This window comes from Zonotrichia leucophrys, chromosome 7 (genome assembly GCF_028769735.1).
Source record: "Zonotrichia leucophrys gambelii isolate GWCS_2022_RI chromosome 7, RI_Zleu_2.0, whole genome shotgun sequence".
Classification (NCBI taxonomy): domain Eukaryota; kingdom Metazoa; phylum Chordata; class Aves; order Passeriformes; family Passerellidae; genus Zonotrichia; species Zonotrichia leucophrys.
The window spans coordinates 15,499,550-15,526,934 of record NC_088177.1 but is presented as its reverse complement, the minus strand read 5'-3'; the positions used below and the strand labels follow the sequence as shown (position 1 = coordinate 15,526,934).

Below are 27,385 nucleotides of genomic sequence, written 5' to 3'. Positions count from 1 at the left end.
AACCACATGCTTCTTTTCTGCCCTGATATTTTTGGCACCCTCTCATTTCTTTTGCTGCACTGAGGGAAGAGGAATGTACACTTCAGGTGATTGAGTCCTCAGCCTTCCTTTGCAACTGCTGTGAGTTGCCAGTCTCCTCCCAAGCTGCAAGAGTGTTTCAGTCTCCTGTTTACTTAAAAACAAAAGGTCCCATAAAGACTAATGAGAAAACAGACAAGTTTTTTTAGTTCTTGAAGGATGTAACCTTGAAAGATTTCCCTCCTTCCCCCACATCTAAGTCTCTCCTTATAAACATGTAACTTTCTTAGGGAGGTGAAAGGAAGAAAAACCAACAGCACTTGCAGTAGTACATGGTGTACCCTCATACTCTAAGGGTATTTAATGTTTATCCAAGGACTTTTGAACAGTTCCACAACAGTAGGCCAGGGAACTGAAGATCTGCAAAACTGAATACTAAGATTTAAAAAGTAGAGTGATGAAGGTTTTAAAATAGCCTGGATTACGTATATGTTTTTGCTAATAACTAGTCTACTGCTTAAACATGTGTATCCTCACCCTAAATTCCAAGAAGAAAAACATTCAAAAAATTTAAATGGTATTTTTGGTGCACTTGAAACACTTGTGGAAGCTAAAGATTTGTGCTTCAGTAACATTACCTGCTGTCACAGAACTTCTTCACATCATGTTTAACTCCTCCATAATGCTCCATCTTCTCAGACAGGGCTTGAAACAACTCTCAGAAGTCAGGAGCTGATGGGAAATCATACAAGACAAGAAACTCTACCTTTTAAATAGTATTTTTAGCCCTCAGCATATTTTTCATAGCAGTATTAGACCAAATTATTTGGGCTTTTACGTCAACTGACTGGGTTGTGATGTGGAAATTGGTGTGTTTCTAACGTGACATGAACGCTGGTGGCAACATCACTCATTCCCACACACGTGCCATGGCTTGTCACTCCCCCACAGCTGTCCTGAAACAGCTATTGAACTACAAAACAGAAGTGAAACAAGCTGCCTTACAAACTGACAGGTCACCATTCTCTGCTTTGAGAAAGAGGAGTTTCACATGATAAGGCTGTGAAACACATCTTGAGGTGTTTTGAATTAGCATGCTCTAGAAGGGCTCAAAGGAACAGCAGTAGCCAAGAAATGCTGATAATTTTGTTTCTCTCTGTACACTTGGCCTTGTACTACAGGAAAGGGATTTGGCAGATAACAGACTTCACAGCCTTCCTGTCACAGGCAGTTTTTAAACTATGACCACGTGGCTTGGATATTTGGGATATTCAGATAAAGTTTCATCTGGTTCTTTGATCAACAAATGAAGCTTTGGGCGATCAGATACTCCTATAATAAGGCATAAGGCCAAACCAGTTTGATTGGTTTGATTACCAATAATATGATTATATTGATTTTAGGAAATACAAATTCTGGAGTTACTAGAACACCTCGTATTCTGCCATATCGTTGCACAGAAAGTAACCTTGTAACACCCACACTAATCACCCAAGACATCATGGGCCTAATTTGAGAACAAATCTAGGCCCCTACTGTGGCACATTCAGTAGGAATTTTTGTTTTGTTTTCAGGCTGTTTGCTATATGTGCTGTGTTTGACTAAAGTCTCGTTGGATATTTGAGGATCGGCTCTGCTGAAACAGAGTCAGAGAACAGTGGCATAGTTGAGCAGCCCAGCTGTGGTAGGGAGGATATTTTCAGCTAAAAATGCTTCAAGACAACAAATAAAAAGTGAACTGTATTGAGTATTTTGGGCCAGAAGGCATGTAGAACAGATACAAGTAATTATTCACATAATTATGGTTAGGAAAACATCATCCAGCCACCTTTCTGTTTCCTCCCCAGCATTGACTTACTGTATCATGACTTTAGCAGTTATAAACTCCCAAGATAGGAAGACACATGCCCTGTTAGTCATATTTAATCAAGAAGTTACATTTTGTTTCATTTCTTGCACTTTCATTATGTGTATTTCCATGCAATTCTTCTATCCAGTTTATCTCACCTTGCACATTTCTGCAAGTTTTTCTTCTGGTTATCTACCTTTTAAGTTGTATTTCTGACTTTTGATTGATATATTCTAACAGGGAAAGCATAGTCTAAAAGGAAAAAAAATAGCATAAATAGTGACTCATTTTGTTCTGCTTTGCCTGTTAGTTACATTGTTTGATATGTCAACATGTTTTCTTAACAGTAAAGGTGAAATTCAGAGTTGAAAAAGCACAAGCAGTAGAATGTATTGCCTTTTTATACAGAAGTATGATTGAAGAGAAAGGTAACTGCTTAGCAGGGTTTACTGCACCTGCCTTGGTGTAAAGCCAAATGAATTCCACCCTTTGAAATAAGAAGTAATTCTTAAACTACCAGTAGTTGTTAATGATTGCTAGAACTGGAACTAATCCATGAAACCACGTGCTAGTGAGTAATAATCTTCTAGAAACATCCTGAATATAGAGATTATACCCTTTATTTAACAGATAAGAGGGAAAAGGTTAATTTACATCTCAGTACTAATTTGAGTAACAAGAACCATTAACTTAGGAAGGTAATGAGCTGAAACATCCACCAGCTCAATCCAATGACCCTGTTCTTCAGGACAAGCAGAAGGATCTGTGTGATGGACTGCTGCTGATCACTTCCTGAGGATTGGCCAGGCTCTGGCTGCCTGGCACACCCCACCTGAATGGCACTGAGTCTGGCTCAGGATAAGTGCTTGTATGGGAAAAGAAAACTGTGAGGAACAGTGCTCTTCCCACATAGTAGCTCTGAAAAAAGGCTGGTAGCCTTTTTTTGTAGCCCCAAATAGATTGCAGAGAATTGGCTCCAAAGCTGCCAAGTAAACATCACAAGGAGGAGAAAAAGAATGAGCACCTTTAACAGCATTACAGCTGTGCTTTTCTGCCAGCTTGTTTCTGTCTCCTGCATACTTCTCATGTTTAGGGCACATTTATTGGCACATTGAGACCTCCACCTTAAAAACTGGAAGAGATGAAGGCAGAAGCAGTACAGTCACCAGGTGGCTGTCACCCAGACAGACAGACACAGAGCAGTTTTGAATTGAGCACTACTGAAACTCCATATTGGGACTGCTGTGCTCCAAAGAGAGCAGCAGCAGAGCAGATTGGCTTCAGCCTGCCCATAGCAGGACAGAGCTGGTTTGTCCCTGCCTCTGTTGCCTCCTGGCCTTGTCAGTTCAAGGGCATGAGTAGGAGGCAGCTGTGCCACGAAGCTGCAGGTGTAACCTTTGAGTGCATATTTCAGAGTTCACACAGAAAGGCAGCAGCATCTTCCAGCCTGAACTTGAACTGCTTAACCTTCAGCTCTCACAGGCTTTCAGATCAGAACTGCAAGTGGATGGAGAAGATGACTCCTCAAAGGTCTGGCAGTCTGTTACACATTACCTCGAAGCAGAATGGGCAGAAGGATGTCAGGGCACTCTCCCTGGAGCAGAAAGGGAACTCCTGGGAACAGCCAGTCCACTGGGTCATGCCTGCCTGTGTGCAAAGGCCATGCCATGGCCCAAGAGAGAGGTCATTTATATAAATGCCTTCCTCACAGGTGTCACAAGGCTGTCCACTGAAGGCACTAACAGCTCAGTGCTTGAAATGCTTTTAGAATTGGGCTACACGAGAATAAAATTATTTTTAACTGCTTCACTTTTCCTTCCTAAAGAATTACATGCTTTTTTGACCCTATAATAATGAGATTACAAGAAGAGAAAAGCAATGAGGAATGATGCTACAAGCAATCATGAGGTAAGCATTCTTAACAAAGCTAATTAGATTTGGGTTTATGAAAAGAAAAAAATTAATTAAAAAAAAGTCTAAGTTCTGTAACTGATCCTATAGAGATGAACTATGCCACATTCCACTAAAAAGACCCAGAACTCTGAGTGCAGGCTTACAGATGTAAACAGCCATTTAAAGAGATGGTTTTTACTGAGAAAATAATCTGTTTATTATCATTGTTGTGAGGCTTTTTGGTTTTTTTTAACTCCTATTAGTGTAGCAGATTGAACATACCTCTGCATTTTGTGAATCCTCAGCAGAATTGGCTGTAGCACAGTATGTTGTAGTGGCACTGCCAATCTGTCCAGCATCTGTGTGACACGAGGTAGCACACGGGAGCAGGGCTCCTGGCATGGACACAGCCACCAGCACTGACTGCTGCCCTGAACAGTGGGAACAGGGGCTTTTGGAGCTGGCATCATGAGCAAGTCAGAGCAGAAACTGTTTAGCAAAAAGCCAAATACAGGGCAAGCTTATCATTTTTATAATTGTCCTTTAGAGATAAACCTCACTTGAAGTCACTGCTCTGAGAATAAAACCAGGGGAAAAAAAAAAAAAGACAAAACAACTTTTAAAAGCCTTTTCTGCCACAATGAAATTCATCTTTGATGAAACCTGGAGGAACAGATGTTACTGAGTTCCCAGGCAAGTCAAATCTGGAAAGAAATGAACACTATTATCCAGGAAATGGAAGTGATGGGAAGCAGCTGCAACCTGGCTCTCTCTGGCAAGTTTTGTGGCTGTTGCTCATCCCTGCAAAGAGAGGCTTCAGTGTCCCTTTAATTCCCTTTACACTGTCAGGGACACTCTGTGGAGGCTGGCTGCCCCAGCCCCACCAGCATACTCGAAGATTAGCTTAGGGAAAGTGTGGATGTTGTTCTAATCCTGTGTTGAAGCCATGATGGATTGCAAGCCCTTTGTTACACAACAGGATCCCTCCTCTGACTCAGTGGAAAGGATTTCCTGGATGCCCAGGGCAGTGTGGATCAGACACAGGGAGGATATGCAAGGGAGCAGGCTCACTGCTCAGGCAGTCACAGCACAGCCATGACCTATCCCAGCACTTGAAATAAGAGTTGCTGGCACATCTCCACACTTCTGGGCAGCCTTCCATGCACAGGGCTGACACACTCACTGTGAGCCCACACACATATTCATCTCTTGACCCTAGGGATTAAAACACACTCATGTAAATCTTCCCCTCCATGCTCTCAGCTGTGCACAGCCAAGGCCTGTGTACCTGTGCTCCCAAAAACATCCTCCCCAGCTGCTGCTGCAAGGGACTGCCGCCATCGCTCTCACCTCGCAGCCTGGCTGGCGGCCCTCAGCACTTCCAAGGAGCTGAAGATAAATGAAGCAAGGGCTTGCAGCAACCTGATAGTGCCACAACTGCACAAAGCAAGCTGTTCCTGCCCTGACAAAGGTGGGGGATACAAGAGGCCACAATACCATAGCCATAGTATTATACAACCACACAAATGCAATGTCTTCTGTCTGGAAAGCATTTGCAATAATATGGGTAGTGTGTTTAACCACCTGCATTTTTAATATACTAAATCATCCCAGGAGCTCTTACACAGGGCAAGTGGAAGAGATCCTTTTCATTCATCTGAAGGTGAATCCCACTCCTATCCCTCCTCCACATTAATTTCAGTACTCAAGCTCTGCCAGAGGACTGAGAGGATAAGCAGTCAAGTGCTTCATCAGCTGATTTGGGACATGCAGACAACAGCAACCATGGCCCTGGAGAGACTGCATGACAGTAACAAAGCAAGCATGAGTTATCTGGAGGGAGCTGGTCAGTGGTCTCCAGCTGGCCCCAGGCCCCAGCTCAGAAGGTCACACAGCTGACATATCATCCTGTGAGTCACCCCCTGCTCCTGCCTGTGTCCAGCATAACTCATGTGGTTTGGCAGCTCTGAGGGAAGTTCCTCCTCCTTGCTTGCTGCCCAGAGTCAATGCAGCCCTATAGAACACATGAGACAGTAAAGCCACCAAGAGACAGATGGCAACCTGACCATCTTGTTAGTCACCATCACCTCCTTGAGTGGCAGCACCAGACCAGATTCATTCACAAACACCACTCACAACATGTCCAGATGATGCATCAGCACAGCCAAAATACATCTACCTACATCAAAAATAAAGGTTTGCATCCCAGGTCAACTAATTTAACTACATTCTTTGAAGTCTCTGCTTAGATAACATAATGTGTTCAGATCTCAGCCAGGCTGAAACAGCAGACATCTTCACAAAACACCAAAACAGATACCTGGTCTCCACAGCTCTGTGGACTAAGGCCCATAAGGTAATACAGGATTCATTCAGGGCCTGCACTGCTACACCTCTGAGCTGACTCCCTAACCAGAGACTTGACTGGCACCTGACAGCACTAGGATATGACAGTGCCAGCCCATCAAACAGGTGCTCAGTCAAAACCACACCCCTGCCAAGTAAATGGGAAAATTACAATCACCAGACTAAAGTCAGGTCTGAGTTCCCAGAATTTTGGCTAAACTTAAAGCTGGAGGGAAGGCATGGTGTTTCAGGAAAAGGATGCAGAACCTATAAATGAAAGCACAGAATTATGGTGAGACAGGACACCCCTAGCTTGCCAGGTGTGACTCCATCCCTTTCAGATAAGCCCTGCCAGTCATCCTGGAGGAGCAAATGTCATGCCTGGAAGGAAAACTGCCCTCCTGGAGTGTGCAACAGCACCCAGCATTTCTCAATGTAATGACAATGAAAGGATTATGTTAATAGGCAGGTAGCTGTAATGAGAAAACAACGACACATAGAACATGCACTGTAGATCTTTCCAGGTGCAAGAAGGGATGGTCATGGTGGTTGAGCTGTCTGGGACTGTACAGACAAGTGCTAGAGATGGGTGCTCAAACATACTGTCTTCCATGAAGAGCAGAGCAATAGCCATACAGGTTTTTTCTGTTAGGGTGAGGTGGTGTTTTTTCCACAGCATTAGGTTCTGGTGACCACCACCTTGAGAGAAGCTGGGATTTTCCTTCTGCAGCGAAAGAAAATAAATCATACAAGTCAACATTTAGCTGTCATCCCTTAGTGCTGAATGAAGTACTGCAAACTGCCAAGGCTGCTCCAGAGCCACCAACAGCAGAGCCTCAGATGAACCTCTGAGTCAAACACAAGTCATACTGTGCACCTGAAACAACACATCTGCGTGACTGTCCACTTCCAAAAGCTACATTGTGCATTTAGGGATAGACACCAGATTGGGAAAAGTGGTTAGAGAAAGCACAGATCAGAAAAAAGACGCTCAAGGACACTTAGCTAGATGCTGCAGTACTTTCAAACACAATGATAAAAGTTTTACCCAAGAAGGGTTTTAAACAGAAGAGCTTATACCTGTTTCCTGAAGTAGATGCTAAAGTTACTCATTAGCAATTCAAATTCGGGCACAGGGATGTTTGTTTGAGGCAGGAATGTATGTTTCGTTTTTATTTCCTCAGAAGCAGGTAGCTTACATCTGAGGGATATCAATTATTAACTCCAGCCTGAGATGAAAGTGTACAGGTTTAACTTCCCTGAGAGACAGGTACCTCCCTGTGTTTCTAGATCTGACAGGTTCTGGTGTGCCTTGCTCCCACACACGAGGTAAAATACAACCTATAGTGAAGTGATCCCTCTGGGAGAAAGGACCCTGCACTAAATGCTGATGAGGAGGGATTGATTTAATTTAAATTCAAATTTTTACTGTGCTAATAGAAAAAATATTATGAAAAAATATTTATTGTTCCTAATTATCCTTAGGCTTTATGTTTTGCTAAAATCTGTCAAGAGTTTTTGACAAGGTGCTGTGTTCCTGCACCTGCTCTCAGTAGATGATGTTTGATGACCTCTACAGAGCCACTTACGTGTGTGTGTAATTAATGTGGGGAAACAACCTTGCACTTCTGAAGGCTGCTCTTGAAGTGCAACTTCAGACTCCTTCATCAGGCCTAATTGAGCTCTTGGGTATCAGATGTTTCTGCATAAACATTTTTTCCAAGCACAGCTGTATATATATATATATATATATATATATATATATTTGGTTTTTTAATCAGTTTTTAGTGTTGATCTTTTAGTGAGGGGACCTGAAGCTTTCTTTCTTTAACACCAGTTTATCATCATTTACACCTAGAATCGCCCCAGGTTTACAGCTATGTGACAGTAGCATCACCCATATCCAGTAACAGCAGAGGAAGATTCACTTGGGTGCTGTCACAAGCAGGTTTTTTTTGTTACATGAACATTTGCCCTCAAGGTATATTCTAGAGTTCCCGCAGAAGTCAAAACCAGACTCACAGCATCCCTGGCAGTTGGCACTAATCAGCTTCCTCAGAAGTGTCCCTCTCCTCCGGGGAGGAGCCACGTACCTCCAAAGCAGGAGGCTGGCCAAACTGAATTCCCAAAGTATTGGAATTCAGTCACTGCTCTGTGCTGGGGACTCAGAGCTGGGCTCTACACCAAGTGGGACCAGGTGAAGCTCTCCTGTTGGATGAGGGTCTGTGCATATGCACAGCAAACTGGTGGGGATTTCCCAGATGTGGCCCTTGCTTTCTAAAAGGAGGAAGTTCCCCACATCTGCTGGCTTGCAAATTCCATTTCTGTCTGACTTTACAGCCCGGACGGCAGCACCAGAGGCAGCAGAAGCAGAGCTGGGGCTGGAGCAGTGCCACGGCGCTGTGCTTTGGGAGGCTGCCTCCCGTACAAAGCAGACCTTGTGCTCTCACAGGGCTGTGCCTCATCCCGCCCCTTCGAGATGCCAAGCCCAGGGCAGTCACATGGCTGCGTGGCAGACACCAGCAGATCTATTTAAATTGATTATGCTTCAAACACAGCTGGTTCAATGTCTACTTACATTCCGGTTTCAGGAACATTTCATAACCACTAAGCCTTTTAATTAAAAAAATTACGACCTTCTTTGCTGAGCCAGCAGTCTTTGCAAAGCATCTTTGCAAACAGCAGGTGAGCTCACGAAGGGACCCAAGGCATGAGAGGAGAATCTATGGGCCCCATTCCCTCTCTCAGAACCCTTGAGCTGCCTGGGCACATCTGCACGTAGGTGAGGCTTTTACAGACCACGGTACGAGTTATCTGCCCCAGCAGTCAGAGAGGACAGCTCACACTGGTGCCTGGGGTGACAACCAGGAGCATTTCCTAAACCAGGGGAAAGAGCTCTCTCCGTCCAGCTGAAAGTGCCTGTAGTCAGAAAGTGTTTATAGCTTCCAGCTGTCAAGTCAGCTAAAGTACCAGCCTGGAACGGAGACTGCACTGGCTCTCACAAAGGAGGCTCCTGTTCAGGCAAACTTATTGCTGTTCCTTTGGTGTGACTGCACACACTGCTCCTCAGAAGGAAGCTGGTGGCCTCCTTCACGCTCAAGTTTTGCAAGGTCTGTAAAGGAGCGTTGTTTTCCCGGCCATCCCTGCAAGCTCCGCTCTGACACATCAGCACCGCGCTGATTTCTCTCCCGAGGAGAGGCTTGCCGGAGAGCTGCACTTTCGGGCAGTTCCCTTATAAGGCAAAGCTTTGGGCTCAGCTGGACTTAGCTATTCCCTTAGTCTTTAGTCTTCAGTGCAAAAAAATAGTCCTGCACTCTGATAAGCCATTGTACCAAGCCAGAAAGTAGAAAAGAGAATTCTCCTTTTGCCTTTGCTAAATGCCAGCTGACTTCGTCCTTTGAAAAAGCCACCCCGCCTCCCTCCCAAAAACAATCGGCTCAGAGAATGTGTAATGTTTGTACCATGAGTTTTGCCCACCAACAATAGCCTGCAAACTCTTCAGCACTTGTCTCTTCATCACATGTTCATCCAGTGCTTAACTTGGCAGAGCTCTGCCACTCATCTCTGATCCCCGGGCAGCACCGTCATGTAAGCACTACAGAAAATAGTGAACACCCCATCAAAAAACGGCTTCAGCTACAAGGAGACTGGGCTGGGCCCTGACTCATCCCTCCCAAGAGCCCTCTCGCAAAGGGCACCAGAGAATCGGTAATAACAAACATGCCAGCCCAGCTAACTCCCTTTTGAGCCCTTAGCCAGAAAAAAAACCCACTATTGTCTCAAATCCAGGGAGTGTAAAGCAGTTTGGAGATGACAAGCAGTTCAGTTACTGCAGTAGCAATCCTGAGAAGCAAAAGGAAGACAAAGAGTGTTCAGATTGTGGTATATATACTTATACTACACTCAGGCTGGAAGCCAGGCTTAAGCTTGACCCTGTTTATGGTTGAACTGATAATGCTTATATCAGATCTCAAGTGCTGAATTTTCAAAGGAGCTGCAGAGATGTAAGTTTGAACCTAGCTCTGCACAATTGTGGTGCCCTGGATAAAGATATTCTGCGTCAACCATCCTAACACATGAAGTCTTAGCAGTTAACACCTCACAGCTGTGTAAAGTGGATTACAGATTTGCCTTAAAATGTGCTTTTCATAAAGAAAAGCTATTGCTCAGATGCTGATTCAGGCACAGATTCAATGAACTATTGAAATAAAGTGACAGAGATGATGCTATCCTTGGCTGCCGTGTCTGCAGTGGATTAGCAAGTCAGTGGCTAAGAGTATCTTTAGCTGTCAGCCTCTTCTTCCTAAGCAAGAGCAATTACTTTGGTATAGTTAAAACCAGAATTTATTATTTCTTAACAAAGGATTAGCAGTGTCCCCATTGATTTTCCTACATGCCTGCCATGGCCCTACTTGTAGACTGCTAACTGGATCTATAAATGCAAGTCAGCCTGCTCTTAAAAGCCATTGAAAGGCATCATTGTGTGCTCCTCAGCTTGGAGATGACTCACTTTTCAAAACTGAAATGCCACTAGTTATGTGGTGGTTTCTCAAGCCCCAAGAGCATTCTGTTGGAATAGTGTCACTGGAAAAAGTCACGTCAGCTGAAGGGAGAAGCTGAAATTTGTCACCTTGCAGCTGCTGCCCAGTTTGTTTGTTACCTGCCTGGTGGAACATCGCCTTACCAAGAGTTGTTTCCTTTTTGAAGGATGAGCACTTTGCAAAAACAGCCCGTAACAGCCTCTCCCTCTGGGACCCCATGATCCTTTCTCCTCTCCCCGTGGGGAGAGAGGGCCTGCCACCCTGCACTCCAGCAGCAGCACGTGAGCCCTGCTGAATGGGTGCTGAGGCATGTGCAGAGTCAATGGGGATTTACTGCTCCACCCAAATTTAATCTCACCATAATCCAAGGTATTTGTGCACCAGTGTGTGGCTCGCTGTAGACAACCAGGGCTACTGTGTCACAGGAGGCTTGTCTGTCAGGCAGGGCACGTAGTGTCTACTGCTGCTCTCATGGCTTATCTTACAAATCTACTGCAGCAATCAGAATAAAGGCGGGGAGATCAGAAAAGTTACCAGAGAACAACAAAAATGTTTTAGACCAGTAGGTTTGCAGCGCAAGAGGAAGAGTTGTGGTGCACTTTGCTTTGTTTACTTCCTTGAGTAGTACCACCATGCATACCACAGTGATGGCTTAATCCAAAATAACATCTTTTTTATGTGTGAGAGGAGGAGGAGAGCTGAGAAAGGAACATGCTGTAAAAACAATGCAAACTGGATATGCAGAAACAAGGGATATTTTTGTTTCTTCTACAAAGTCATTAAGCAAAACAAAATAAAACCTGTTGTAACTAAATTCAACTTGTTCCGAGCCAAGCTGCCTGTTTCCTCCTGTGCCTGCCATATCCAAGCTACTTCTCCATTTAGCAGCACCAGGCACAGCCCTTTCATACTGTAACAGCAAAATCAGCACAGGACTTTCACTGCATTTCACCACATTTGAGGAGTGGCACATTATCAGGTGTGGTCAGCAACAGAGGTATTTCCTCATGAACAGCAAAGGACTCAACAGAAAAAAGTCTTCAACCATAGAAAACACACCACTCCCAGCACTTTCATCATGCCACTGACCTTAATTAATCACTCAATGACATCGCTGCTCTAACATCCCAACCAGACAAGGCCCTCCCTCATCGTCCTTCCTCTGAACTGCTTTTGCTCCAAGAGTGCTGTGGGGCAAAGATCTGTCTCCCAAGGCTTTGAAGTGCTCTGCTGGCATCATATGAAAGCATCATAAAATATACACAAGCAAGTATCTGCATAGATGATTATTATTATTATTACCAAGGCTGTTGCTGCATTTGTTGGTTATTTTACCGTGCAGCAGCTATCTCGCTCTGATTTCTCATAAACTCATGATAGGTTTATACAGATGCAAAGGTAATCTAGCAAATGCGAGTGATTAATAACTTCCCCAACTAACATAATCCGCGAGCAGTAAGACACAAACTGCGTCATTTTCCGGGCTGGCTCTCGGAGAGCAATCGGAGCTGGTGGGAAAAGCTATCCAGAGGCACAACCTACAGGTACAAGCTGATACTGCACCCGGGCTGAGGCGCCAGCGCGGCTCACCGCCATGGAAAAGCAGCTTATCCACCAGGGAAAAGTCCTCCTGACGGCATAAAAACGGTGGTGGATGTCAAAGGGATACAGAAAGCTCCACAGGTCCCTATGCCAGCAACCAAGCGTTCCCTTTCCAGAGCAAGGGCCTGTGCTTAACCCTCCTGGGCAAGGGGCTGGAAGAGCAATTGGGTACTGAGAAAAGTACCCAAAAGAGTACTGGGTACTGAGAAAAACACTGAATTAAGGTTGGATCATCATATTAATAAAGGTTTTACCTCGAAGTTCTTCTGTCCTTGGAGTGAATTAGTCATTGAATTTGTAATATCACCTCCTCCAACAAGTCAGAGACTTGGAGTCCATGAAAGCATTATGTACACCAGATACAGAAAGGAGAAAAGGCAAAAGGAAAGGTGGGTTGCTTCCAGGGAAGGCTCCTTTTCTTCAGGGAGCTTGCTGAGTAGCTGTGAATGCAGCCTGCTCACCTTGTTGGCCACCTCTTCTGCCTCCATCCCCTTTCCTGCAGCAATGTCACAGGGAAATAGTCCAAACTCCACATTTCTGCATCTCCAGGACATTACTTTTATCACCAGGCAATGCTTTTTTCCAGTCTCACCAACATACCAGGGTCCAGTGAGCAGGAGCATAACCCACAGCCAGGGAATGAGGTCTGCAGGGCAGGGCTGTGCTGGTACCAGGTTGTCAGGGTTATCCAAATCACAGGGTGGGGGAGAAGAGGAGAGCCCTGACTACTAATGCTCAGTCAGCTGTGCCCCCCTGAGGGTCACACACCAGAAGTGAGGGGTCTTTTCAATCCCCCTCCCCAGGCAGCTCTGGCCCCATCAGTCTCCTGACTCCCAAATATATGAACATTGTAATTTGTGTCTTGAAAAATGCAGGTGCTCAGCCACTCCAGAACTAATGAACATGGTTTGTTTCAGGGCTGACACCTCTAAAAAAGCCTGGCTTTCAGCTGCACAGCAATTTTTCTAAATTGGCTCCACTTGAGAGGATTCAAATGGGGTAGTCAACCATCACCTAAAACTCTTCAAAATATCAGTCTTCCTACATGCCCTGTGAAGGCCAGATCCAATCTGAAGACCTTTACTGCTTCCAGGTAATTCAGTCAACTCAATTAACTGCAGCAGGTCCATGTGCGGAAATTGGCCGGAATAATATTTCCAAATCACTGCAGACATTTTGTTCAGGAATAAAGGGAGCATTATTTATTCTCTTTTTTATTATTATTATTCTGTTCTTTTGGATGGAAAGTCATATGGAGGCAATCATCACATGGGCATCTGGAAGAGATTCCAGAGCAGAATCAAAGAACAGGGGTTTTTTTCTGTTTTGCTATTGTGGTAATTTTGTTCATGTAGAAAAATCCCAACAACGGTCAAGATCACCATGTTCTTTACCTCTCTTAGGGCATGGAGATGTCTTATACACCCTACTTTAGATGTCAGCAGTTTCAGCTGCACAATGAAGTCGTTTTGGTAGGCACAAGGATCTGGTGGAGGTTTACAAAAGTACTGGAATCTGCTGTGGGAGCATTCCTGGCCAGGTAACTCCCTGACTTGTGCAGGTCCCTCCTTAGCAGCTCACACATCACTGCTCATGTTTCAAAAGTCAAAATCAAGGGAGATACCATGGCAAAAAAAGTTAATTTAGGTTATAAAAAGACAGGAATGCAGTCTCTTCATAAAATGTGTAGCCATGCATTTCCTTTGCACTCCCACTGCAAGCCAGCGGGGTGTGCCAGTGCACCAGCTTTCCTGCACACAACTCATTTTTTGCTTTAAATGATGCAAACTCTCCTCCTCATGCATCATAGCTTTCTTAAAAAAAAAAAAAAAAAAAAAAAAAAAAAAGGAGTCCATGACCCAATTAAACTAACAAGAACAGATCATCCTTGCTGATGCTGCACCACCTCTCTGTAGTTTCTCACTAAAATACAGCAAAACTTCAGCAATACGTAAAAGGAGCAGTAGGCTGAGAATCAGAATCACCTCTGTTTTTTTCTAATAAACATAAACACTCTCAAACTCCTCTTTACACTGCCTGCTCTTGGGCAGATCAGCCTGGCATCCTTCCCAGCTGAAACCAGGTTTCCTGGGGAGGCACAAGAAGGCAGGGCAGCTCCTGCTTCCCTCCAGTTCCATGGAAGGCAGTGAGTCCTCCAGCTCACAGGGCTGGGAAGGGACCCTGTCCCCAAGCAGCACACCCAAAACTTTCACCCTCCTGAAAGCTACACAGAATAATGCTGTTACAGCACCAGGCAGTTTAGTTCACTGCTGAGCAAGACACACTTGGGATTGAGGGGTGCAAAACCACGTGAGAAACAGCAGTTTAAGACACTTAAAAGCACTTTGGGGTCCTAAAGGGGACACCAGATTTTTCCCTATTCTGCTGCAATATTGTGCACATCACTGAGTGAATTCACCTCCACTGACCCAAAAGAGCTACAGCTGGCACTTGATCTATTTTTGACACTAATGCTAAAAAGCTGTCCTGGATCACTAGCGAGTACCATCTGCTCTTTGCAACTGAAATGCCATCAATTCACACACCAGGGCCAGGAGCTTCAAAAATAGCTAGTCTGAAGTGAGCTGCCTGGATCTCTATTTAGCACCTGACTGACTTTCAGGAAGAGCTGGGCCTGCTGCAGCTCCCATTAACCTGAATTTGGGACCCCCCCTGCCATTTCAGCCTTAGCAGTGTCCTCTGGGTTTCTCCAGCCTGAGACAAGCAAAAAGGGACTGGTTTGTGCTAAGTGCTGACATAGCAGTGTCTCAGATGAGTGAAATTCTCCAAAGCACCCAAAGTCTGAAGTTACCAAATTGCTACTTACTTTCAATTTCTTAAGCCACAACTCCTTTTTAACTCAGGAACCTTTTCTTTTTTAAATGAAGTTAGAATGACAATTTTCACCTTGCAGAAATAATAAAATACCAACTCCAATTTTTAGTGGTTACAAGGTGGAAAACAGCTTGGCAGAAGTGATGGGAATGCTATGCTGAAGTTGTAGCTACAATCCATTGCATCCTATTTACATAAAGGACTCCCAGGAAATGTCCTTGTTCCTACCACACTGACATACTACATTCATTTTCTTCTGAAGGGGACCACAGGTACACATACAGTCTGTAGGACCAGGAAGCCATTTCCATACCAGTGGAGATCCAGCATTTATACCATGCAACATAAAAATCCTGAAAGCTCTAAAAGATGTTTTCACTGGATTAGTGACTATCATTTTGATGTGAAACCTGCTTTAATGAATACCTGACAACTAAAACTCTTAAAGGAATGATTTCACTTGACATGAATGCATTCAACTACTGTTTGTTGAATGATATTCTTCTTAAACAGCCAGCCAAAGAATATAGTGACACCTGTAAATCAAGGGTTCACAACCTTAGCAGCACTCAGGGCCACGTTTGAAGCCTGCCAGAGCTCTCAGGGTGATGCTGGATTTCAGGATAAGCTCAGGAGGATTTGCATAAGCAGAGAGAGGCCTTCAGGAAGTCAGTGTTTGCACTGTAACCAGGGAGCAGCCCTCACCACAAACATTATCAAGGACTGCACATAGCATATCTCTTTTGCAGCCAGCATATTTACTTTTTCCTCATAAAATGTGGGTGGATGTAATGCCAGCCCCTGTGGGCCAGGTCAGCTCATTGTACTGGCTCACGTTCAGAGCAGCTTCTGTTGGCACTGAAATAATTTGAAGTTTAATTAGTTTAGGGGTGGAGCTTTTGAAAGCCCATTTTCTGCAAAATAAAAAAAAAAAAAAAAATAAAAAAAAAAAAAAAATCAGGCACCTAAAGAGATACATCCTGTATGCATAAGCGCCCTGGAAAAAGTACTTTCCAACCTGCCAAAATGAGTCAGAGTGCTGAGAATACCAACGAGGAGCACCAATAAAATAAACCCCGCAGAGGAGGGGTGTAGGAACTGAGTGCTTGCTGGAAAAACAAAAAGGCACGAGCAGGTCTCGTTTGCAAAGGGCAGCCGTGCCTTTTCTTACCAGCAGGTGTCACATGGAAGTCAGTTGTCATTCCAGCTGACACCGCACCCCCTGCCCGGGGCAACGAGCCTGGCCCCAAATCAAGGGGCCTGGGGAACGCGGTCCTGGCCAGGAGATAAATGGAGCTGTCCTCCATTTGGACAAGGATCAGAATTACCCAGATATGCCTTACATGCCCCTCAGGGGACCTGGCTGGCGTTTCAGGAGCCACCTCTCACTGGGCACTTCTCTAACAGGAACACAACCCTCATACAGAGCAAGGATGCCTGACAAGTGACCCTTAGCTCCTTCCTTAGGGGCACGAACAACACCGATGCTTCACAGCCCTTTTTCTCAGGAAATATCACTATTTTGTGCCACTTCAGCCTGAATTGCCCTCTCCAAGAGGTCACAGCTAGGTCCTCCAGGATGCCAGAGTAAGTGCATGGATGGGGGATTTTAGCAGGATGTGCAAGAGCAAGGCTTTGAGTGGTGTTTCTTTTCAGAAGCATTGGGATTCCCAAAGCACCCCTATCCAAGATGTGAGTTGTGAATGCTAAGTGAAAAAACACAGGCAAATAGCAATTTTTCATCTCGCAGCAATTTCTGAGCTTGAGGTAAACACTATATAGGGCATTTTTTTAAAACACTTCAACAACTGCTTTCACTCAATGGGATCCTCTGGAGCCCAAATCTCTCCTCAATCAGCTCACCAGAAACATCGTGGTCTTCATCAATGCTGCACAGCAGCTGCACAAATCAGCCCAGCACCATCTCCTAGAGGGAAGCTGTCATGGAACCACCCCACCAGGAACTCACCCAAACCTCTACCACCACTAGCACTGCAGGCTCCCCTGGCCTAGAGATCTTTGCAGGCAGCCTGCAAAAGGAGTCCTTGGGTGCCCCATGGGCTGGGAAACCCAAGGACTCCCTAGTGGATAGCAGCCCAAGGATTACAGGAATTTCACCTTGGGTGAGTGCCTTTGACTGTGCTGGACCACTGCTAAGAGGGAGTGAGAGCCATTGCTTTGCCCAAAGGGAGAGGCCTGAGCTTCAGCTCTGTCACACCCAGAAAGGAGGCATCACCTGGGGAACCCTCCACCTAAGCAGCTGCTGAGGGACCAGCAGTGGAGCCAATCAAAGCAATTATAACTATTAAATATAAACATTGATTAGTACGGTTCATAAAGTCAGGAGTCATGTCATGTTATCTTGCTTTGGTTTTGCTTCTAAGTGCTTCCATGAATGTGGCTATCTTTCCCAGGATCCATATTTTGTTCCCCTCCTGGAACAAACACAAAGGGGAGGAGGGATGCTTTGTAGAAACCCACTTTCAACAGCCCTGTGAAAGTGTGGGAGTAAAAATGTCTGACATCCCCCTGCACAGCTTCCAATACCCTCAGGCCATCTCCTGCTTACAGGCTCCATCAGCCCCTGCCAACCTGAAATACCTTGAAACAGAGATGAGTCATTTGTAAGGACTGATGGCTAATGTACTTCCATCACCCTCCTTCGTGCAAGGGACTTGCAATAAAATTTTAAAAGACCAAGAAAAGCATGTGTTTTACAGAAATTAAATGCTACAGCAAAGCTTTGAAACGAAAGAATTAAAGAATACGGTGACCAATACAGACCCAACAGCTGGGACATGCTCAGGAAAGCAAAATGTAAGAGATTTGCTTTCCTGGCTTTGAGCAAACAGCTCAGCCTGAGTAGCACAAGTGGCACAGGAACACCTGTGGCCCTAGCACTGCTCCACAGTACTGGGGTTGAAGTGACCCACACTCATTCGTGCTCAAAAATAATCAAGCTCACAACTGAAGGCATCATCTCAGGAGGGAGATGCTCCCTCCTGCAGGGTGGCATTTCCCATACAGCAGGGAAAGGAGTAGACAAAAAAACACACAGAAAGAAGTGCTTGTGGAGCCTGAGTGCTGCATGGCCCCACCATTCCCATCACCTCACCATCCCTCTACTTCCCCACCATCTGTTCCCAGCTTTCATTTTCCAGTCCTCATTCATCCTGGAGCTCTGGGACACTCATGGCAGGGAATGTACACTCATGCACTGCTGCTCCAGTGGCTACAGGCAGCAAACAAAAACCCAGCTGCTCCCATCTCCCTCTCCAGAGTATAGCTGGCTCTGGCACCCAGAATCCACCAATGTTCAAGGAGGTAGAAAATACAAAAGTTTATTTAAATAAACAAATTCCCTCTGTAAATGCTACATGTGGCCAAACCGGATCTCCCAAGGCACACGGAGCTGCTCCTCAGCTGGCACAAAGTATATCAGCAAAGGATATTTGCTCAGAGATTACAGCCTTGGGGAGCAAAAGCCAAGCCTTGTGACAGGGCAGAGATAAAAGAAACTGGAACTGAGAAAAAAAAAGAGGAAAAAGGAAAAATCAGAAGAAAATTAAATGTCATCTTTCAACTGCACATCAATGGGCTTTGAACAGAGGCTGATGTTACACCAAACAGCAAAGCATGTGCTGCCTCAAAACTGTCCCTCTCTACAGTGACACATTTTTGTAATGGCTGAATATTGAAATTTTTTCACCAAGTGCAGCATCGTCAATGCCAGGGCCTGGAGGACTCCTCTCCTCTTACTCGAAGGTTGAAGGGTGGGAAAGGGAGCAGACAAGGGGCCAGCTGGGCCAGGGCAGCAGGGCAGGCTCACCCTGGCAAGATGCTCCATCAGGTGAACTCCATCCCTGTCATCCTCATGAACTGACACTGGAAAGACACTGGGAAGAGCACAGTTGTGGTTTGCTCCTCAGTTTTCCTTCTCTTGCAGAAAGACCAGAGCACAAGCACAGTCACAATGATTTTTTTCCATAAGAGCCTTTCCTGACCCAAGCCCAAACTGCCAGAAACGTCTCCCAGGCTGCTGCACATTAAATTACTTAGCCCTTTTTCCCTTACAGGTGGGGAACTGCCATCACTAAAACACATTTTTTATACATTTACATGGAAAAAAAACCCTATTATTCTTATGGTTTCATCCTTTTCATACACTCAGTGTCTGCTGCAAGCCCAGTGCAGCCACAGCCAAATTGCTTGGTTGTGTCAGAACTCTGGTGGGGCAGAACACCAGTGGTGGGAATTAATTATCTCCTTGCATCCATTAAGTATCTCCCACTCTGTTTGTTCCCTTCTTCATCTCAGTGCTCCTTCCCACTGCAACCTTTCCAATTGGAGTTGTTTTTTCCCTAACCCAAAGCCCCTTTGCCTGTGGGGCACAGGCTGTGAGGAGGGAACACAGCCCTGCCACCACCAGGCCCTGCTGCAGCTGCTGACAGGGCAGCACCAGGGCAAGCCCAGCAAAAGACCCTTTGATCCAGAAAAGCAGATGAGAGAGATGGCTTGGCATCAACAATTCCCAAAACATTAAAAGTCCAGCAACAGTGCAGTTCTGACATTTAGCAGAAGCAGCTTAAAAGTAACACTTGTTATGCTCCTGCCTTGTATCCTACCACCAGGAAAAGCAAAGCCAAGAGAGGTGCTCATCCAGCTGGGTTGTGGGACTCAGGACTAAGGGGGAATAAAGTTTTAAGGATCTCAGGGAACTCTGCACTGTCTCCTGAAGCACCTGGACAGGTTCACAAGCTGATTGATATCTTGACTGAACCACAGAGTGAATGAGGTGAAAAACAAGCAGGGAAAGAGGCTGCCATTCACTGCTATTCCCAGTGGACAAGGGAAATGGCAAGAAATTTGTTTTGATTTTTAAGCTCTTCCAGAGGCTTTTAAAAAATAAAAAAGACAGTGATGGAGGGAGTGGTGAGGCAGCAGCAGCAGCCTGTGAAGGTGCAGTGGGGCAGGAGGATGAGTCAGTGTGAGTGGGTTGGGGTGAGGGCCATGAGCAGGACTGGGGAGTGGGAAGGCACAGAACTCCTGCTCAGGGAGGGTCCTTGCAGAACACATGGGCTCCAATTGCCACAGGGAAAAAGCAAAAAACACCAAAGACCTGCTTTTACACAGAATGAGAAAGCAGAAAGCTGCTGGTTAATGGCTTTCCTGCATCCTGCACATCTGGCAGCTTTGCAGTGCCCTGATTCTGGTTTGAAGCCTCCCATGAGATGCAAAGCCCTCCTGCCAGGTGCATAGCCTGCTGGGCACGGCTTTGTGAAGCAGCCCTGGCTCCAGAACAGCCTTCAAGCAGGAGGGGCTCAAAGAACCCAGCCCTCAGCCCCCTTGAGTGATCATCCTAATTAAAGCAGAGCCAAGTGTCATGGCAGAGCAGCAGCTAAATTGCAGGGTGGGGAAAGGCAGGGGTCTGACTGCCTGGCAATCAAAGAGGGCAAAGGAAACCTGAGCTCTGTAATTGCACCCCAGTCTGAGAACGGGCAGGAATAGAAATGTGCCTCCAAAAAAAATCATATTGCAATTAAGTTTCTCTCCCTTTCTAATCCATAATTTGAAATGTAAGTATTTTAAATTATGATGGGTAATACCTCTGTAAATTATGATGGCCCCAGAGAGTGTTATAAATAAAAAAGACCTAATAAGCAAACCTAAACTACCTCCAGTAACTTATATTCCATGAAACTGCTTGTAGGCCACGTCCCAGGAAGTGCAGAAGTAAGGTGAGCACCAGGTGGCTGGAAGTGACAGAGTTTCATCTCACCTTGGTGCAGCTCCTCACCTCTGTACAGGCCATCCACCATCCAGCCCCAAAGTCTCTCAACTCCCTACCAGGTGCCTTTCCTCCCTGCTGGCAGGGATAACCAGCAGTGCAGGTACCACACTGGGCAGCTGTTTCAGTGTGACCTCTTCAGCCACAAAAATCAAATTGTTGCACCCACAGCCTGGTGCAGACCTGGAGTAGTTTCTGAGGTTTAGGAACCAGATGAGATTTGGGCACTGGAGCTGACGGTGGCCATGCTCAGCTCTGACAACAGAGACAGGGCTGCTCATTCGTGCTGGGAAATGCTGCAACTGCGTGGGCAGAGCATGATACAGTGGACACATTTAGAAGCACTTACACTGACTTTTAAAAATACATTAATTTTACACATCTACTACTTCAAGAGGTTGGGTTTTTTTGGGGTGGGTTTTTTAATTATTCAAAATAACACCCTTTCTCCCTGCTAAAATTTGTTCTGCATATCAATCAGAGTGAAGAGAAATCCTTTGGACCCTTCTCTGTGCACAAAACCACCACAAAAAAAAAGTATCAATAAATTATAAAGCCTTCTTTCCGCAGCCATCTGTGTGGGGAAGGAAATCCCCAGCATACATGTCTTCTAGCAGAGCCACTTTATCAAAATACCACTAAAAAACACACACACTGTTTCTCCATCAGAAACTTGGAGGTTTTCTGAAGCATCCAGGCCATCCTGAACTGGTAGACCTGGAAATGTCCTACAGGTCCTACAAACAGAGCCCTGCACATTTTTTCTGGGAGCTGTGCTTCAGCACACAGCATCCTCATGGCACATGAGATGCCTGAGCTGCTTGCATTTGCTGGCAGCAAATCTAATTATAATTCATCATTAAAAGTGGCAGCAAAACACATAGGGAATTATTTATCTCATCTTGTAACAGAATGGCAAAGCTGGCCTTGGAGAATGACTTTTTACATTTTTTCACCTCAAAACAGATAAAAATTACTAACAGACTCAAGTAAATTAATACTATGAATTAAGTCAGCACTGCTGCTGCATAGAAGTGAAGGCTGAACATCAAAAGCCTAGGTATCAGCCCAAAGCAGGTGCCATTCCACTGGTTATGCAGGTTTGTGACCACAAGATTTGAGTTTCCTTCATCCCTTACCGAACAAGGGCTTTATTGATTTATTTATTTTAATCAGATTTCTCTCACGTCACGCACACTCATCAAACCTGACTGGCAGGGCATGAAATAGCAATCCCTGAAAATAGAAGCGAGGAAGAGTCTCGCTCTACTTCCACCCTCCTCCCAGAAATCTGCCACATGGGGCTGCAACGAGGTGGGGTCCTTTGGGATGGAGTCAGCCAGACAGCGGAATTTGGATGCTGCTCCCATTGCAGGGGCACTGAGACAAACAGCAAAGGAGCCAAACCCACATCCCTTTGGAGGCTCTTGGTTGCAAGGGATTTGCGTTGACTGCAAAGGCAGCAGTAGCACTCAAGATCTTTCTGGGCTGGAGTATTGGGGTCACGTCACAACTGGGATCTAGCACCAATCCCTAGAAGCGATAGTGATGGGCAACGTAAAAAAAAAAAAAAAAAAAAAAAAAAAAAAAAAAACCAAAAAAAAAAACCCACCAACTCAAGCTTTTCTGTGAGCTCTGGGCATGATCCTAGTCCCACAGAAGTGCGTGGGCGTTTTGCAACTATTCCCAGTAAATGTAGATCTGTTCTCCTCTCCTTGTTCCCTTGCTGTCTCTGCTTGGCATTCCTTCCTCGCCTCAGCTCTCCTTCCCTCTGCAGGTCAGCGCCTGCAGCCCCAGGCACGGATTCACCATGGAGGTGTGCAGGGCACCTGGAAACCGGCCCATTTCCAACCAGCTGCTGGAGTCACCTCCCACACCAGCAGGGATAACTGGCTCCAGGAGCACGGCATCCAGCGGGAAACGCCCGCCGGCCCCCGAGCAGCTCTCCGGGAAACGCCGCTCTCGCAACCTGCGCCTTTAAATTCATTTTACTATTCCAGTCATTTCACTAACTACTTAATTGCAGCCATCTCTGTGCGTCTGTCTCGGCCCGACACCCACAGCTGCGGCCGCCCACGCCGCCACCCACGCCAGCCCACGCTGTGACTCATGCTCCGAGCCGCGCTCCAAAAGCCCCGCTCCCCGCCGAACGCTCCCTTCAAATGTGTGCTGCTACTTTGATCTATTTCCATAGATTCCTGTGAGTCATCTGATCCGTCTCTGATCTAAACCCAGTAGACTAGAGCCTGCATGTATGGTGTTTTGCATGAATTTGGCTTGCACAGAGGGCTGACCCTGCTGAAGCGCACAGACGTGCAAGAGCACAAAACTCCTGGGAACTTCTTCCAGGAGGGAATTGCTTACTTATCCAAAAAGAAGAGCAATTATTTTTTATTAAAAAGTCTCACTGGACTTAAAAAAATTACATATATGTGTATAGGTAGTGGGGACAGCATTGTTCTGGGATACAAGGCCACAGTGATGCTCAGAACCCCTTTCCACCAAATCCCTTCACAGCCTTTTCCCACCTTCCCCAGTTTATGACCCTCTCCTCACTTTGCAGATGGCAGCATCGTGGTGCCAAAGCTCAAAGTGCACTTTGGCAGAAGCCAGCCTGCCACGGGCAGCACCTTAATGAAGGCACGGGGGATGATCTGTCCTGGACACATCAGGGCAGTGCAGTTTGGCTCCTGTCACAGGGGAAGGCACTAATGACACACCCAGGCTACCACCAAGGCTTCACGCCTACTGTCTGGCAGATCTGTGGTCCCTCGTTATCCCAGTATGTGCCCCAGGGGTACCCAAACTCTTCCCTAGTGGGTGTTGTCTCCCGGTGATCAATCCAGCACTTGTGGGTGGATCCACAAAGGCCATGGGGAGCATTCCTGAGCCTGCCATCTCTCCCAGCCGTTATGTGGTTTGTGGAGGATGCTGGCATAGCTGAGGGTGGATAGTCAGAGGTGCTCATTCCCACCCGGAGGCTGTTGGCCAGGCCGTGCCAGCCTGCAAGCTGAGCTACCCCTCCCCTCTCACAGGCAGCACTCAACCTTGAAAACGTACCTTCCTCAAGCCCTGCTGCTGCAGGCACCAGCATCATTCCCATTGCACAGCCTCCCTGCGCACAGCAGGCAGGCAGCATTCCTTCCTGAGTGCTTCACAGGCAAGTAGCAGATGGTGCCTGTCACTAAAAGCAAATAAACGCTTTGGTGCCCTGATTTATCTGCGCAAACACCACCTGAATTATCAAGGACAGGAGGCCCCCTTGGAAACGCCCTTCTCAGTGGATTTGCACTCCTTGATAACAAGCTCTAAGGACACGGAATTCACACTTTACAGGGTGTATATCACTAATGGCTTATTTAGGTTTGCACAGATGCATTTGAAGCACAATTAAAACAAAAAAAGAAGAGAAAAAAGAGAGAAGCCAGATGGGTTTCATGGAGTTGTCACAAGGATAATTCCCAGACATGCCTAAAATGCTAAATATTAAGAAAAAAATAAAGATGTGAAACTTGAAGCCTATACCTGAGCTTCCTGAAGTCAGTGGCAAAGCTTCTGTCACCTCCCTGCAAGAAGAGACTGCAGGAATGCAATTAGAGATGGGAAACCCAGGGCCAAATTGCTTCCCTTTGCTCCCTGGGTACAAAACCAATTAACTCCCTTCTGCACAGCAGATGAGGAACAGAAAGCCAAATCTTCAAAGCTTCCCAGTGGCTGATGTTTGGGCTCACCCTTTTATATTCCCCATCCATCCTCCTAATGGGTCTCAGCACTGCCATCATGCCTGGCACCAGGGGAGAGGGGGGAACCTGTGGCCATCCATCTCCCCCTGCAAAACACAGCCCAGCTGTAAAGGAGCTCTGGGAGCTACAGGTTTATTTAAACCAAGTCTGTGGAGATGAGCCCCCACCCCTGCACCAGGCACAGCTGGTCCCAGCTCTCCCTGGGAGTGCTGAGGGCTTTGTCTTCCAGCAATTCCTCCTGGAGAGCACTGCAGGGTGTGGCACAGGGAGCGCTCTGCCGGCCTGGAGGGGGGCTGCTCATTAATCGGAACATCTTGGACTAGGGAAGCGTCAATCTCAATGTGGTAATTTTTTACAAGAATAACATCAACATCGGGAGAGTGACCAACCCCTACTGCACAATGTTGCTGTACTGAATTCCTGGACAGCCCAAAAAGTGCCAAAAATAGCCCAAGTGATCCAGGGAGCACAGCAAGGACTAACACTCCCTGGGTGTTTTTTTTCTGGAAAACCTACAACGATGTAGTACTTCAGTACTGAACAACCCTTTTTCCCTTTTTTCCCTTGGTTGTTTTTGTTCATTTTCTTTCATTTTGTTTTTGTTTGTTTTCAAGAGAACTGGGGGAGGAGGGAGAGAAAGGGGTAGAAAAAACATTGTGTGATTTGATTTGAATTGCACTGCACTTTCCCTGTGCTTTTTTTATGCTCGATGGGAATGATGCACGCAAGTCTGGGAAAACAGCACATTTCACCAGCCTGAAAAATATTGCCTTGGGCCAAACCCAAATTTTCACCACGTTCACTGGAAGTTGAATAACATTTTTTGAATAGCCAGAGCAGCAACCTGTGATACCCAGCGTTTTAAGAAAATAGATATTATATGGTAACTGAAGCCTCAGCAGTCTCAAATATTTTTAGGGTGTTGATGGCCATCAGCAGCACTGAGCATCATGCTCAGAAAGTGGCACTCAGCCCTTGCCAACCCTTGCAGCGCTTCCGAGTGGGAAGCAGCAAGGCAAGCAAGTCACTAGAGGGAGAATTTCTGTCTTCCAGGTCCATAAAGGATATGCAATATATAAGCAGAATCAAAATGAATCACAAAACCACATGGAAACTGCCTGATTTCCCCTATTATTCCTAACACACCAGCCCTAAATGATACACCCCAGAAGAGCCGCAGTTAAAATATTGTTGTTTATTCAGTTATTTCTATACGCGTCTTATTTATTTAGGATCAAGACAAATACTACTTGCATGCCTACTCTGCTGGCATTAATCATCTGCTGCATCCTGGGGTGCAGGGGGTGGGAGGAACACGACAGCCATGTGTGTGGGCAGGCACAGAGGTGGGTGTTTGCCTGTAGGAGCAGAGGTTTGGAGCAAGCCAGGGTGAGCGCTCCAATTCAGAGCCTTCCCAGGGCCTTGCGCAACACTCAATTTTTTTTGGTTTAAATATTTTTTCATTGCAAATTTTGTCTGTGATCAAAGGGCACATTGGTGGGGTATGGGATAAGATGGGATATTTATTGTCCCATTGGTGGAGGCTCACACCTCAGCGGCCTTTGAGCACAGATTTTCAGCCTCGCCTCTCTGCAGCATCTTGGCGCTCAGCCGCTCTCCCCAGCAGCCCTCCCTCTCTGTTGAGAGCTGCTGAAAGCCCCTTGGCTGTGCCTGAATGGGGGAACATTTGTTCTCTCGCTCGGGCGCGGGGAGGGAGCTGCGTGTCAGGGAGTGACGCTGGTGCGGCGCGCAGGAGCCGCTCGCAGCGGGGATGCCAAGGCGCGGGCGCTGCTGGCTCCGCTCGCAGCAGGAGCCGCAGCCATTCCGAGCAGCACAGCCACGCTCGGTGGGGAGCCCCGGGCCCCGAGAGCCGCGGCAGCGCTCTGTGGAGGGGAGGCAGCCCACAGACACCTGGCGCAGGGATGGGGCTTCTGGCTGTCCCCCCAGAACCAGCATCTCCCCCGCCGCTGACTCTTGAACCAGCCTAAACCCTTTTTCAAACATTTATTTAGCTTGAGAAAATGGTCAATTTCACTTGGAATGTGGTCCTAGTCCGTTTAATTAAAAATCAATTCAGCCCATAGCTAAACAAATGAAGGGAAAAGAAAGGCCAAGTCTGGTAAGCCTGATTAGAGCAAGCCTGATCAAACACTCCCAAGTTAAACACCTCAATCCATCTGTGCACAGCCACACTGAGAGTCAGTCCTTTAGGTCAAATCCCACTGGCAATGTACACCATTTGGGATATTAACAACATATTTGATATCTAAATGTTCCTTTTTATTTACCTTGGAACGACAGAATCAATTAGATTGAAAAAGACTTGCAGTCACTGAGTCCAACCATAAACCTAACACTGCCACATCCACCATGAAACCATGTCCCTAAGTGCCACATACCTTTTTATTTCCCACTCGGTGCAGCAAATGTCACAGTTAGCCAGCCACAATGTACACAGTCACACCACCTCAGAAGACTGAAAGCATCTGCCCTTCTTGTTCTTCAGCCCAGCCTTTTATCCCCTCATGCTGATGCATGGCACCTGTGTGCCCTCTGTTCCCTGAGGTGGTTGGTCAGTGCCCCTGACACTCCATGGCTCGTTGCTGTCAGTGCTGCTCACAGCTGTGCCCACTGGGGATGAGGCCCAGCCCCACTCCCAACCACCACAAACTGTGTGTGCCTACACCCACCTACTTACAACAGCAAGGAAACCCATAACATCTCCTTATTGATGTGATTCACGACCCAGCTGTGCCCACAATGAATTAAA

General features: G+C 46.2%; 1 long non-coding RNA gene across 1 annotated transcript in view; it reads right to left on the bottom strand.

Annotated features, from left to right (window-relative positions):
- LOC135450595 (uncharacterized) overlaps positions 1 to 27,087 on the bottom strand; it is a 28,755-nt gene extending 1,668 nt beyond the window's left edge. The window contains exons 1-2 of the long non-coding RNA XR_010441100.1: positions 27,015 to 27,087; positions 657 to 750 (exon numbers count right to left, since the gene is read on the bottom strand). This is a non-coding gene — a long non-coding RNA (uncharacterized LOC135450595). The remainder of the gene's footprint in view (positions 1 to 656; positions 751 to 27,014) is intronic.
- Between the last annotated feature and the right edge of the window lie 298 nt (positions 27,088 to 27,385).